This window comes from Dama dama, chromosome 5, assembly GCF_033118175.1.
Source record: "Dama dama isolate Ldn47 chromosome 5, ASM3311817v1, whole genome shotgun sequence".
NCBI lineage: Eukaryota > Metazoa > Chordata > Mammalia > Artiodactyla > Cervidae > Dama > Dama dama.
In genome coordinates this window covers 52,319,652-52,332,076 of record NC_083685.1, presented here as the reverse complement: position 1 = coordinate 52,332,076, position 12,425 = coordinate 52,319,652, and positions in this window count along the sequence as shown.

The window sequence follows — 12,425 nt, the reverse complement described above, 5'->3', positions numbered from 1 at the left end:
TCTAAAATTAAGAATAATAACATTACCATAGGTGGTGGAGAGGATTCAACAAGTTGACACATAAAAATCACACAGTATAGGCATCTAGCAAATATTTCCAATACATTTCCTTCCCTTGTCCCTGTGTAATGTACTTATCTCATCAAAACATTCTTCATATACCTGGGCTAGGGCTTCTTTGAAGGAATCAATTCTACGTTAGCCAATGTTCTATCTGAGGTGTTTAAGGCTCTTAGTCTTTTATTTCACATCCCATCTTCAGTCTCTCAGTAAGACCTGTGGACATCACTTTCAGAATAGATTCCCAACTGGATTAATTTTTTACCCCTTCACAACCACCATGCGGGTGCAAGCCATCATCATCTCTCATCTGACTGCTGTAGTAACTTCCTAACTGAACTCCCAACTTTCATTCTTGTTCTCTATCATCTATTCTGCACATGCAGCCTGATTATTTGTACATAGGTTATATCAGGTCACTTTTCTATTCAAAACCTTCCAAGAGTCCTCATCACGTTCAGACTAAAGGTCTAAAATCCCCACCAAAGCCTACTCTAAGACTTCTGTGACCAGAACTTTGCCTGCTGTTCTCATACCTCTCTCCTGCCTTCCTCTGCTGCAGCTGTACTGACCTCCTTCCTTTTTTTTTTTTAATTGAAGTATAACTGACTCACAATATTAGTTTCAGGGAGCCTCCTTACTATTACTCTTTGATGCTGCTGCACATACTCCTGCCTCAGGGCCTGTATATCTGTTGTTTCCTCTGCTTGGAATAATCCTTCTAGATCTTTAATGCCTTGCCTTTTCATTTCCCACCTCAAAGAGGCTGATCCTAGACATCCTATTTAAACAGATACCCTTTCAAGTCTCTCTCCCCAAGCTTCTTTATGCTTTCTCATAGCATTGATCAACTATGTGGCTTTGAAAAATACATACATATGTATTTCTCTATCCACTTGCCTGAAATATAAGTTCTATGGAGATGGAGATCTTGTTTTGTTCTCTTTGTATCGCTAGTGTCTAAACAGTGCCTGGCATGTGCCAGGCATTCAAAAATAGTTGTTGAATGAATAAATGGAAAAACTTGTAGCCTCCTGCCATCAGATCAGCAAACTTATCTCCTTCTATAGGCATCCTTTCCCCTCTTCCTCCACTAAGCTGAAGAGATGTTTTCCTTTGTTTGCTTCCCTATTGTTTTTTGACCATGCCTCAGGGCATGTGGATCTTGGTTCCCAAACCAGGGATCAAACCCAGGGCCCCTACAGTGGAAGTGTCCTAACCACTGGACAGTCAAAGAATTCCCGGTTTTCCTTCTTACCTGAGGTTAATGTCTCATCTATGTCCTGCCTCCTCAATGACTTTGACTTGGCCTTTACATTCAACTCTCCTGCCTACAGAATTTTCTTGCCAGCAGGCACAAGTCTACCCCATCTTAAGTAAAAAGTAAAAGGAAAAAAATCCTCTGTCTGCATCTCCTATCACCTGCCAACCTCACCTGCTCCTAACAGCCAAACTTTTTGCAGTATTTCTTTATGCTCTTCACACTGTCTCACCTCTCTTTCATTGTGGTTTCTCTTAAACTTCTTAGAAACGGCTCACTCCTGCTGTCATCATTTTCTTCTCTGACCTTTTCTGAGACTTTCCTCTCTTAATGTTTTCTACTGCTTCCCTGACTGCTACCCTTTCTTGTCCTTCCCCAAAACTCTTGTGTGTCTGAATTCTGATCAGGGTTCTTCTTATTCTACAGATTCTCCCTTGGCAATCTTACCCATGTCCACAGTTTCAGTTATCACCCGAAACTGTGTGCCCAGCCCTCATCTCCATCCACTGGACTCACAATTTACATGACCAACTGCTACCTGACCCCACTTGGATCTCCACAAGCACCTCAAAATAAAGATGTCACCTTCTTCCTCCAAACCTGTTTCTCCTCCACTGTTACTTAGTAAATGGCACCATCCACCACCCAGTTGTTCATGGATGTTACCCCTGGTTTCCCCTTCCCCTCCAAGCCCCTCACCCCCATCCAGCCAATCAGTAGGGTTCCACTAATTCTACTATGTTGGGTCAAATTGTGTCCCCCTCTCCCCAAAACATATATCCATGTCCTAAACTCCCAGTGCTTTGAATGTGACTTTATTTGGAAACAGGCTCTTTGCAGATACGATCAAAACTGTCCCAAGATGAAAGCATCCTGGACTTTGGATGGGCCCTAGATCCAATGAGTGGGCTCCTTATGTGAGAAAGGAGAGGAGGATGAAGAGGGAGATGTGAGATGCAGGCACGGGGAGACGGCCAGTGAAGATGGAGAGGTACCAGAGTTGTGAGGCTACAAGCCAGGGAACAGCAAGCATTACCAACCCTGTGGCTGACACCTTGCTTTCAGACTTCTCGCTGTGAAAGAATGAATTTCTGTTGTTTTACTCCCCAAGTTTGTAGTAACTTGTTATGGTAGTCCCAGGAAACTGACACATCCACCTTCCAAGTATCTTGAAATCCACCCACATTTCCCCATTATCATTATCCACATCTAGTTCAGGCTGTGAATACAACCTTCTGCCTTGTCTCCAGACTGCTAGTCTCAGCCCATCTTTCTAAAATGCAGGAATTTTACTCCACTGTTGACAATCTGTGAGTGGGTTTGCCAGTGACTTCTGGATTAAGTCTAATCCAGAAGTACAGGATCTATAGTTTACTGCTTACTTGTGTAGCCTTATTTCTCACCTCTTTTCATCCTCACCCTTAATTCTATGCTCCAGGCCCAGTAATAATTTCTTATATTTATGGGATACTCTGTGACAGACACTGTTCTAAGAGCTAAACCTCACAACAGCCCTACAAGATAAGAAGCGGGCTTCTTTCAATGTCTCTGTCTCCCTTACTCTGCCTCTGGGACTCTGAGCATGCTGTTCTCTGCCCACAACACTCTCCCTTTCTCTTCTCTTGCTTTTTGTCCCCTCTCCTCATAATTCACACCTCTATGTAAGGTCTCAGCTTATTCAGCACTTCCTCCATGAAGCAGTCCTTGATCTTCCTAAATCTGGGTTACTTGTCCCACCTCCATTGTCCATATTCCTATTATACCCTCTACTTCCCCTATTGTAATATAAAGTATTAAAATTGTCTATTTACTGGTGTCTTAGCCTGTTTAGGCTGCTATAACAAAACATCACAGACTGAGTAACTTATAAACGATAAAAATTTGTGGCTAGCAGTTCTGCAGGCTGAAAGTCTGGTATCTGGGTGCCAGCATGGTCAGGTGAGGATCCCCTTGCGGGCTGCAGACTTCTCACTGCATCCTCATATGATAGGAGGGGTAAGTAAACTCTCTCTGGGGCCTCTTTTACAAGGGCACCAATCCCATTCATGACCCGGTCATCTCCCAAATGTCCCACTTCCTCATACCATCACCTTGGTATGGATTTGGGCCAGGATTTCAACATATGCATTTTGGAGGAACACAAACATTCATCCCATTCAACAGGCCTATAGCTCAGACTATTATGTTTCCTGTGCAATGAGGCTGTTCAATCTCTTACCATTGTAACCCCAAATCCAGAATCTAGCACAGTGCCTGGCACATAAGAGATGTTCAATCAACATATTTGAGTAAATCAAAGAGGCTTTAATAAAGGCTGTGAGTAGCTTATGTTGCTACTGACATCGGGTAGGAAAAAAATGCACCCCTAGACCTGGTTGCCAAATGTCCCCTTCTTCAGAAATTTGTGCCTCCTGTGCCTTTGCTTAGACCAGTTCTGAAACACTCTTTTCAAAGGAATTTCCTAGACTCGTGAGGCCAGTTAATCCTCACTTCCCTATCACACTTGGTACCTGTCAGACAAAAGGCTCTCCAGGCAGCTGTCCGCTCCCGTTCCACTCCATTCTCCCAAACCTTTCCTTTTCCTGCTCTTGTCCTTTGCTCTGTGTCCTCTGGAACGCCCGTCCGATCATCTATTCAAAGCAATCTCACCCACATTTTCATCTTTGTAAGGAAGTACTCCTTCCACAGCCTGGCCTTAAACAGAAACTTGGTTTCCTTTTAGGAAACTATTCCCTTCCAGCGTGGGTGGAGGTCGTTAATCTGTCTTAGCCACATGGAGAACCTCGGAAATACAATTTCAGAATTATACTGTTCAACCATCTACCTGTCTATTCCTGCTGCTTATGTCATCTACTCAGTAACTAGTTATTCTTTCCCACAGTTAATGGCCTTTTTTTCTGTGTGAGTCCCACCATCATCTGGGATAACGTTTGTCCATTTGGACAGCCCTATCTTCTGTTTCCTTGAATCCTCTCAATCTGATGACCTTTAACATACTACACTTGGTCTATTCTGTGACTATACTTAGCTTTTTCACCAGGAACTGCTCTACTTCTTAAATCCTAAAGGTCAGTATCTTACACTCCTTCAGTTTATTAATCTTCTTGCTAAAAGTCCTGTTTTGCTGCTTTTCTTTTATCAGCTCAGGTGCGTGGCCCAGCTTTTCACGAGCCAACTTTTCACAAATATCCTCAGTCTAAGACCCTTGTTTACCTGGCTCAAATCCAGCCTGGGAACAATACAATCATTTACTTTTCATCCTTGTACCCAGGCTTAAGAGAACTTGTCTGGGCTAGAACTCTTCTGGCCAGAACTATCAATTCATGATGGTTTAGAGACAAGGGGACTCTAATGGAGCTACCAGAGTAGCTCATGTAACCAAACCAGAGGAAGGGCAAGAGAGCAGTCAGGGCTCTGGGTGGGACGGCTGCAACCAGAGACTCCTGCTGCTGGGAGTCATGCTGGCTTGTCGGCTTCTCACGGCAAGAAATAGACCCAAGCATCATATCTGATGCTTCCCATCCCTAGAAAGTTACTAACTTTTCCTTCTTATGCTAGTTCAGCAAATCCCAAGGGAGGGCTCTGAGCCAGCTTAGGTCAGGCGTCCACTCACAGGCCAATCACTTATAACTAGACAAGATACTCGAGTCGGTAGCCTCCATTAGAACTAGATGACAGAGTCAGGGAAGGAACCGCTTTCCACAAGGAAAGGGTAGAGGACCCACAATATAAAAGATGGCCATCTCAGAACTCCTAGAGATATATTAACTGATGCCACTGTGAACGTGTAATGCCAACTTCAGAAGGACTCTCAGAACTGTCTGGTAAGTCTGCTTGTCCCTAAGGACTTTGCTGAATCTCCCCTGTTCTTACACTTCCTCAAAATAGAATTTGAGTTGTTCTGTAATCACACTGGATTAATTTTTCTGAACCCTGTTATGTAATCCATTTGGCCCTGGAGGTTTTACTTAGTTATCAAATTTGATCATTTCTAAGCATTGGTTATTACATAACAGAACAATTAGGGTTGTCTAAAAGGATTTGAAAACAATTGTAAAGATGTTTTGGAAAGATCCTATAACCATGACTTGCTTGAAAAATTTCACTGGACCTCAGCTACGGCCTCTGAATCTCTCACAACTACTACATTCAAAAAAAAAAAAAGTGATGTGGGAGCCTTGGAGAATACAGACACCCCACCTGCTGGCACTAGTCCTTAGCAAGCACTGGATTTCCAATAGGCTGTATGCGCCACAGCCCGTGGCATGGCTACTACGAACAGGAGTCTTATCATCTAAACACCGGGCTTAGAGTAGCACTTACATTGCTGTGCTGTGCTTAGTCACTCAGTCATGTCTGACTCTTTGAGACCCCAAGGACAGTAGCCCAACAGGCTCTTCTGTCCATGGGATTCTCCAGGCAAGAATACTGGAGTGGGTCGCCATGACCTCCTCCAGGGGATCTTCCCGACCCAGAGATCAATCCCAAGTTCCCACACTGCAGGCAGATTCTTCACCTCCTGAGCCACCAGGTGATTTAATTCCAACCCATGACATATTTGTTTTTTGGCAAATGCTAAAAAGCATTAGCTTTTTCTTTTATAATTCATCTAATTTCTAACCTCACATGAACTGTTAAGACGTCAAAGCTGTTAAGTTCCAGCAGTAAGGTTCCTACAGCCCAAAATCCAAGGGGGAAAATGACCAGTAATTTCCTTCAAGCAGCTTCTGGCTTCTTCCTCTGGTTCTGAGCCATCTTTTAACCTACAACTTGTTTGAAGTGGATTGGTCATCCTGTATGGTGACCTTTCTCGTGGCAAGTTAATACATTTAACCTGGCAGTCAAATTTATTCAGCAGTTTGTGTAAACTGATTTCTCAGACCTTCCTCACCAGTGGACAAAGTTTTAAAACTAAGTTCCTGAACCTGTGCTTAGCTGCCTATTAGGCCCAACCCTGCTGTCTACCATTAGACACCATTAATTAAGCAATCCACTAGCTGGTCATATGCAAACTCATAACCAATACAGGTCATGTGGAAATCATTCCTTTTTTTTTTTTGGGTCTATGTCTCTTACAGATTTTGATGATGAAAACTGTTCCTTTGCTAATCAAATTAGGGGCATATATAATGTCTTCACAATTATTACATTTGCAGGTGAGATAAAACTCATTCACTTGGTAAATACTCAGTGAGCATTTCCTATATGCAAGGCTTTATGGTTGGTGTAGTGAGGGACATAAGAAAGTAAAATACATGGTCCCAGGTCCCAATCCAATTGGAATAAAAAATCTTTATAAATAAAAACATCAAATAATCAAGAACTAAATAACAGTTTGAGCTGACGCAAACATCAGATATTCTGATGTGAGTAGAAAGGACAGCAAAACTGAATTTCTAGGAGGGGAGCATCACTGTGGGTTAACATGGTCAGGGACACATCACAGAGAAAGTGAGACATATGCTATACTTGGAAAGGAATAGGAATTGCATGGTGAATTCCATGCCAGAAGAATGGAATGGGCAAAAGCTCTAACTTTAAAGGTTGGTGTGAGTTAGTTTGGCTGGAAGGGAGTTGTGGGAAATCAGATTGCAAAGGTAAGAGGAAGCGAGACTATGCTTGTTGCCAATGACAGATGTTGTATGCAACTGTCAAAATTCCGCTTATATATATATATAATATATATTTCATCTTAAATGTCCCTGTCGTATCAAAAGTACCCATTCTAATGCTAAGACCACAAGCCTGGGACATGGTGGAATACAGTTATCATGGCAACGATACTCTGTTTTTAATGTCAGTGAGGGACTTAGTAAAAAGCTCACATGGCTCCAAATGTATTTAAATGTCCAATGGGTGCTCCCTTTGGAATCCTAGCACAATCCTCAAGAAGGCTAATAATGGAATTAATTATGACTTTCCTGTTTATTGCAATATACTGAGTAACAACCAGGCATTTAGTATACACTTTGGGGGATTTAAAAGATGAATAAATGTGATTTCTGCCCTTCAAGAGCTTACAATAGTATAAAAATAAGATAAACAGTCAAAAAAGTTTAACACTACATATAAAGATGAATAAAAGAAAGATGATATGTGCTAAGAAAGATTAGGGAAGAAATTCTACTTGGCTGAGAAAAAGATAGGCAGAATTTGCTCAGTTGGTAACTGAGGAAAGAACATTTCAGCAAGAGTGAGAAGTATGAAAAGACTTGACGTGGGAAAGCACAGGGAATTTTTGCAGAACTGTGAATAATCCATTTGCTGACTTATCTGTTCATACATTAACAGAAAGCAGATTTCTAGTTTTTTAATTATGATGTGCTGATTTCCACTTGGGTAAGACACTGCACAACAATTGAAGTGGCCTATTCTTTCAACTTTCAAAGTTAGTATTTTTAACAAGCCTCCAGTGTGGTCCTCTTGACCACATGATGAGTAAAACTAAACCTGAGACTTTCATGAGCAACAATGAAAGAGCACACGAGGCACAATATTAATATAGATTAATATCATCTTATTGGCGTATCGTTGCTCATGTGCACCCACGGTTGATTCATGTCGATGGAAGGCAAAAACCACAATACATAAAGTAATTATCCTCCAATTAAAATAAATTAATCAAAAAATATATAGATTAATATTAGACCATTTTGATCAGAAAGTTTCATTTAAATGCCTGAAAAACAGAAGGGTTTTTTCTAGAGCACCTCTAGGGGATTATCACTCAACACTAAAAAGGAATTAGCCACTGATACATGCAACACCACAGATGATTCTCAAAATAATTATGACGAATGGAGGAAACCCTATTTTAAAAAGTAAATACTGCATGATGATCTTTTACATAAAACTCTAGAAAATGCAGACTGACCTACAGACATAGAAAGTTGAGGCTGGGAGCTGGGACGGATGGGAGGGAAGGATTATAGACAGGCCTGAGGAAACTTTCTGGGGTAGTGGGTATGTTCATTGTGATGATGATTCATGGGTGTGCACATGTGTCAGTGGTACATTTTAAATATGAGGAGTTTACTATATGTAAACTATACTTCAATAAAACTGTTTTTAAAAATACACCTCCCTTTGAGGACCATCAACTTCATCTTTTATACCATTCTATATCAAATCTGAGTAAATGGTTAGTGTAATGTTTTAGTAAGATCTATGTATGTGTGTGTTTTAATTTCCAGACCAGATAAGATAATCATGAGAAAAAGGACAAAGGCACTTAAATGATTAGGTATTAACTATTAAATAATTAAATACCTTGCATAAGGTACAATGGTCTACAACATTTATTTCTATAGACTGAAACTGCTCAACTTTATTAGGGAATTAATGCTAGGGAATATTTAAATTCAGAATATAAGTAAATAATGGAATAAACAGTCCAGTTATTACCTCATGCAATAACGTAAAACCAGGCCATTCACTGACAGAAAATTTGATCAACTTCTTCACTTAAGACGCAAAGACAACATTGCCATCTAGCTGTTGAATACTGAGTATACTGCTGAAACATTCTTGACAGTGTTCAATTTCTCTTTCATATAGCTACTTAAGAAACATACAGAAGGCCCCAACCAATTAGATTTCCTTCCTAAGGGTGTGAATGTGACTACCACGATGTGGCTTATGCTGCCCCACTATGGATAAGGCGGGTAGGTGACTGTGTCTCCTCTGACCACCTCATGCTCAAGGCTCTCCTGGGAAAAATTTTATTAAGTACTTTTTGTGTTTAAGGCACTTGACATACAAGGTTCCATTATCTCCAAGATGTATATATAACTCGGAAGTGTTAAGTAAACTGGCTAAGAAGCTTTCAGGATTCAGACCCAAGTGTGTATGAGTCCATGCTTTTTCCACTGTATCATCTGTTCAGTTCAGTCATTCAGTCGTGTCCAACTCTTTGCGACCCCATGGACTGCAGCATGCCAGGCTTCCCTGCCCATCACCAACTCCCAGAGTTTACCCAAACTCATGTCCATTGAGTCAGTGATGCCGTCTAACCATTTCATCCTCTGTGGTCCCCTTCTCCTGCCTTCAATCTTTCCAAGCATCAGGGTCTTTTCCAATGAGTCAGTTCTTCGCATCAGGTGGCCAAAGTATTGGAGTTTCAGCTTCAGCATCAGTCCTTCCAGTGGAATATTCAGGACTGTCCTTTAGGACTGACTGGTTTGATTCCCTTGTAGTCCAAGGGACTCTCAAGAGTCTTCTCCAACACCACAGTTCAAAAGCATCAATTTTTTGGCTCTCAGCTTACTTTATGGTTCAACTCTCACATCCATACATGACTACTGGACCACAGCTTTGACTAGACAGAGCTTTGTTGGCAAAGTAATGTCTCTGCTTTTTAATACGCTGTCTAGGTTGGTCATACCTTTTCTTCCAAGAAGCAAGCATCTTTCAAATTCGTGGCTGCAGTCACTATCTGTAGTGATTTTGGAGCCCAAGAAAATAGTCTGTCACTGTTTCCAGTGTTTCTCCCAATTATTTTCCATGAAGTAATGGGACTGGATGCCATGATCTTAGTTTTTTGAATGGTAAGTTTTAAGCCAGCTTTTTCACTCTCCCCTTTCACTTTCATCAAAAGCTTCTTTAGTTCCTCTTGACTTTCTGCCATAATGGTGGTGTTATCTTCATATCTGAGATTATTGATATTTCTCCCAGCAATTTTGATTCCAGTTTGTACTTCACCCAGCCTGGCATTTTGCATGATGTACTCTGCATATAAGTTAAATAAACAAGGTAACAATATACAGCCTTGATGCACTCCTTTCCCAATGTGGAACCAGTCAGTTACTCCATGTCTGGTTCTAACTGCTGTTTCTTGACCTGCCTACAGGTTTCTCAGGAGATAGGTAAGATGATGGCCTGGTATTCCCATTTCTTTAAAAATTTTCCACAGGTTTGTTGTGATCCACAAAGTCAAAGGCTTTGGCATAGACAATGAAGCAGAAGTAGATGTTTTTTTGGAGCTCTTGCTTTTTCTATGATCCAACGGATGTTGGCATCACTGTATCATACTCTCTCCAAAAGACTGGTGAATGAAATCTTTTTCAAAAGCAGGAAAATAGGGAATTGCATATTATGTAAAGCACAGATACTGATCCTTATACTAAAGAGGGTACAGTCCTATAGAAAAAGTCCAGGGGTCCTGTCCTCTAGAAGATAGCGTGCTGCACGCCAGCCAGAGTGTGGCAAATCCATGGTGGCTTGTTTTAAAACATAAGCAAGTCCAGCAGAGACTAGGCCAAATACTTTCATACTTAACTTTCTGCAGAGTGACCCCTGCAAAGCAGCAGCAATCACCACCACACCACACTCCTACAAAGATAAGGCTAAACACTCCCTGGGACCCTCAGTTAACCAGTTTTGTCCAAAACAACTGGATAAAAAGCTGAGAAACTATAGTTCCATCCCAACTTTTCATTCCTGGTCACTGCTCAAAAGGTAGCCTCCTCACCATCCATCAGCTTCCTATCATTTCTTATCTCCTGACTGCTGCGTACCTGATTGCATGCCCTCTTGACCGCTCATCTCCACCATTCCCACAAAACCCTCCCTTGGCCCTTGGTGTGGGCCTTGGCAACCTACTCTGCAATAAGTAAACTCACCTGTATCTTTACAGCCTTTTTTGAAGACTCTATTTCCTCAACTTCTTTCTCAAAGATACTGTTTCCTTGGCAGTTTCCCCAAGCTGTATGTTCCACAAAGCTCAGAATTGGTATTGCCCTTCTTTGTCCCATAGTCCCTTCTAAAGCATTTCACTTTTCTATAAAAAAAAACTTTCAGTCTTTTGAAGTTTATTCCATCTAATTTTGCTATTCTTTGCCTTGCTTTTGTCCTTCACATCTTAATCTCCAGGTCATTCTCCAGAAAAACATTATACCTGGATTATTTTATTTCTTTAAACTTCAATTCACTGCATGAAACATTTCCTATTTCCATATTTGTGTGGATGGTCTGTTGAACAGCCAAACATCACAGATCAAGGGGTACTTCAACCTCATTCCGTGGGCCGCAGTCTCTGCTTTGCTATGGAGTAGCTCTGAGTGATTTCAGTACCCTAATCCTTCCATCCAAAGTGTCCTCAGTATGCCTGATCCACAAGCTCATCAAGACCTTCATTCCTAAAATACTGCCTTTACTTCCAGGTTATTCTTCATTCCACTTCCTTCCATAACTGGCTTTTATTTGATGCTTCCAATCCCCCTCCATATGCTTCCTTACCTGCTCTCTTCCAATATTTATATTTATAGAACATCGCTGTATTTTGCTGGGCACCAGTGCCCTCAACGCGCTTCCCTTCAACCCTCATCTATCTTCTCTGTACCTCATCCAACTCACAGTTCTCGGTCAGTCCTGTAACATGCCTAGTTCTATGAGCCATTCAGCTAAGGTACTAGAAACAATCAGAAAACTACTATACTTTCATGATTTTCAAAATCAGTTCAGTGGTTAACACTGTTCTTTAATGTTTTTGTCTTTAGTCAGCTGTTTATTCCAAATCATCCCCATCTTCTTTTCAAACCCCTCCCTGGCTTCACTTCCCACTATTCTGTGGAAACTGATTTTGCAAAGTTTGTGAAGGGCTTCCTAACTACAAAATGTAACAAACATTAGAATTGTGAGTTTATGCTCCTTTCATGAGTGGTAATATTTCCTCTCATTTTACTCAGGAAGAGTCACTCTTTGGTTTGAAGTATAATATTGTAGTTGGTGTGAAAGGACAAAATAGACTCAGTTATCTCAGTTTTTAATCATAATACTTTAGCAAGACAGCCTGACAATCTCTAATAATCAATACATCTATAACTTACAGCTCTTGGTCAGGTTACTATGGGTATCTTAGTAACTGCAGTTGTTTCTTTCATTGCATGTAAGTTAAGGAACAAAGGGTGAATTGGTAAATGATCTTAAGGGATAAAGGAGGAACTGGTAAATGATCTTAAACATTGATCTTCACTATCTTAAAAATTCACTTCCCACTGAGTGGAAATCCAAACATAAAAAGGGGTTGTGGGGGAAAGAAGGTTAAGTTTGAAACAAAGCAGTGTCAACGTAAAATATGTTGTATATAGCAAAAAGGATAAACAAA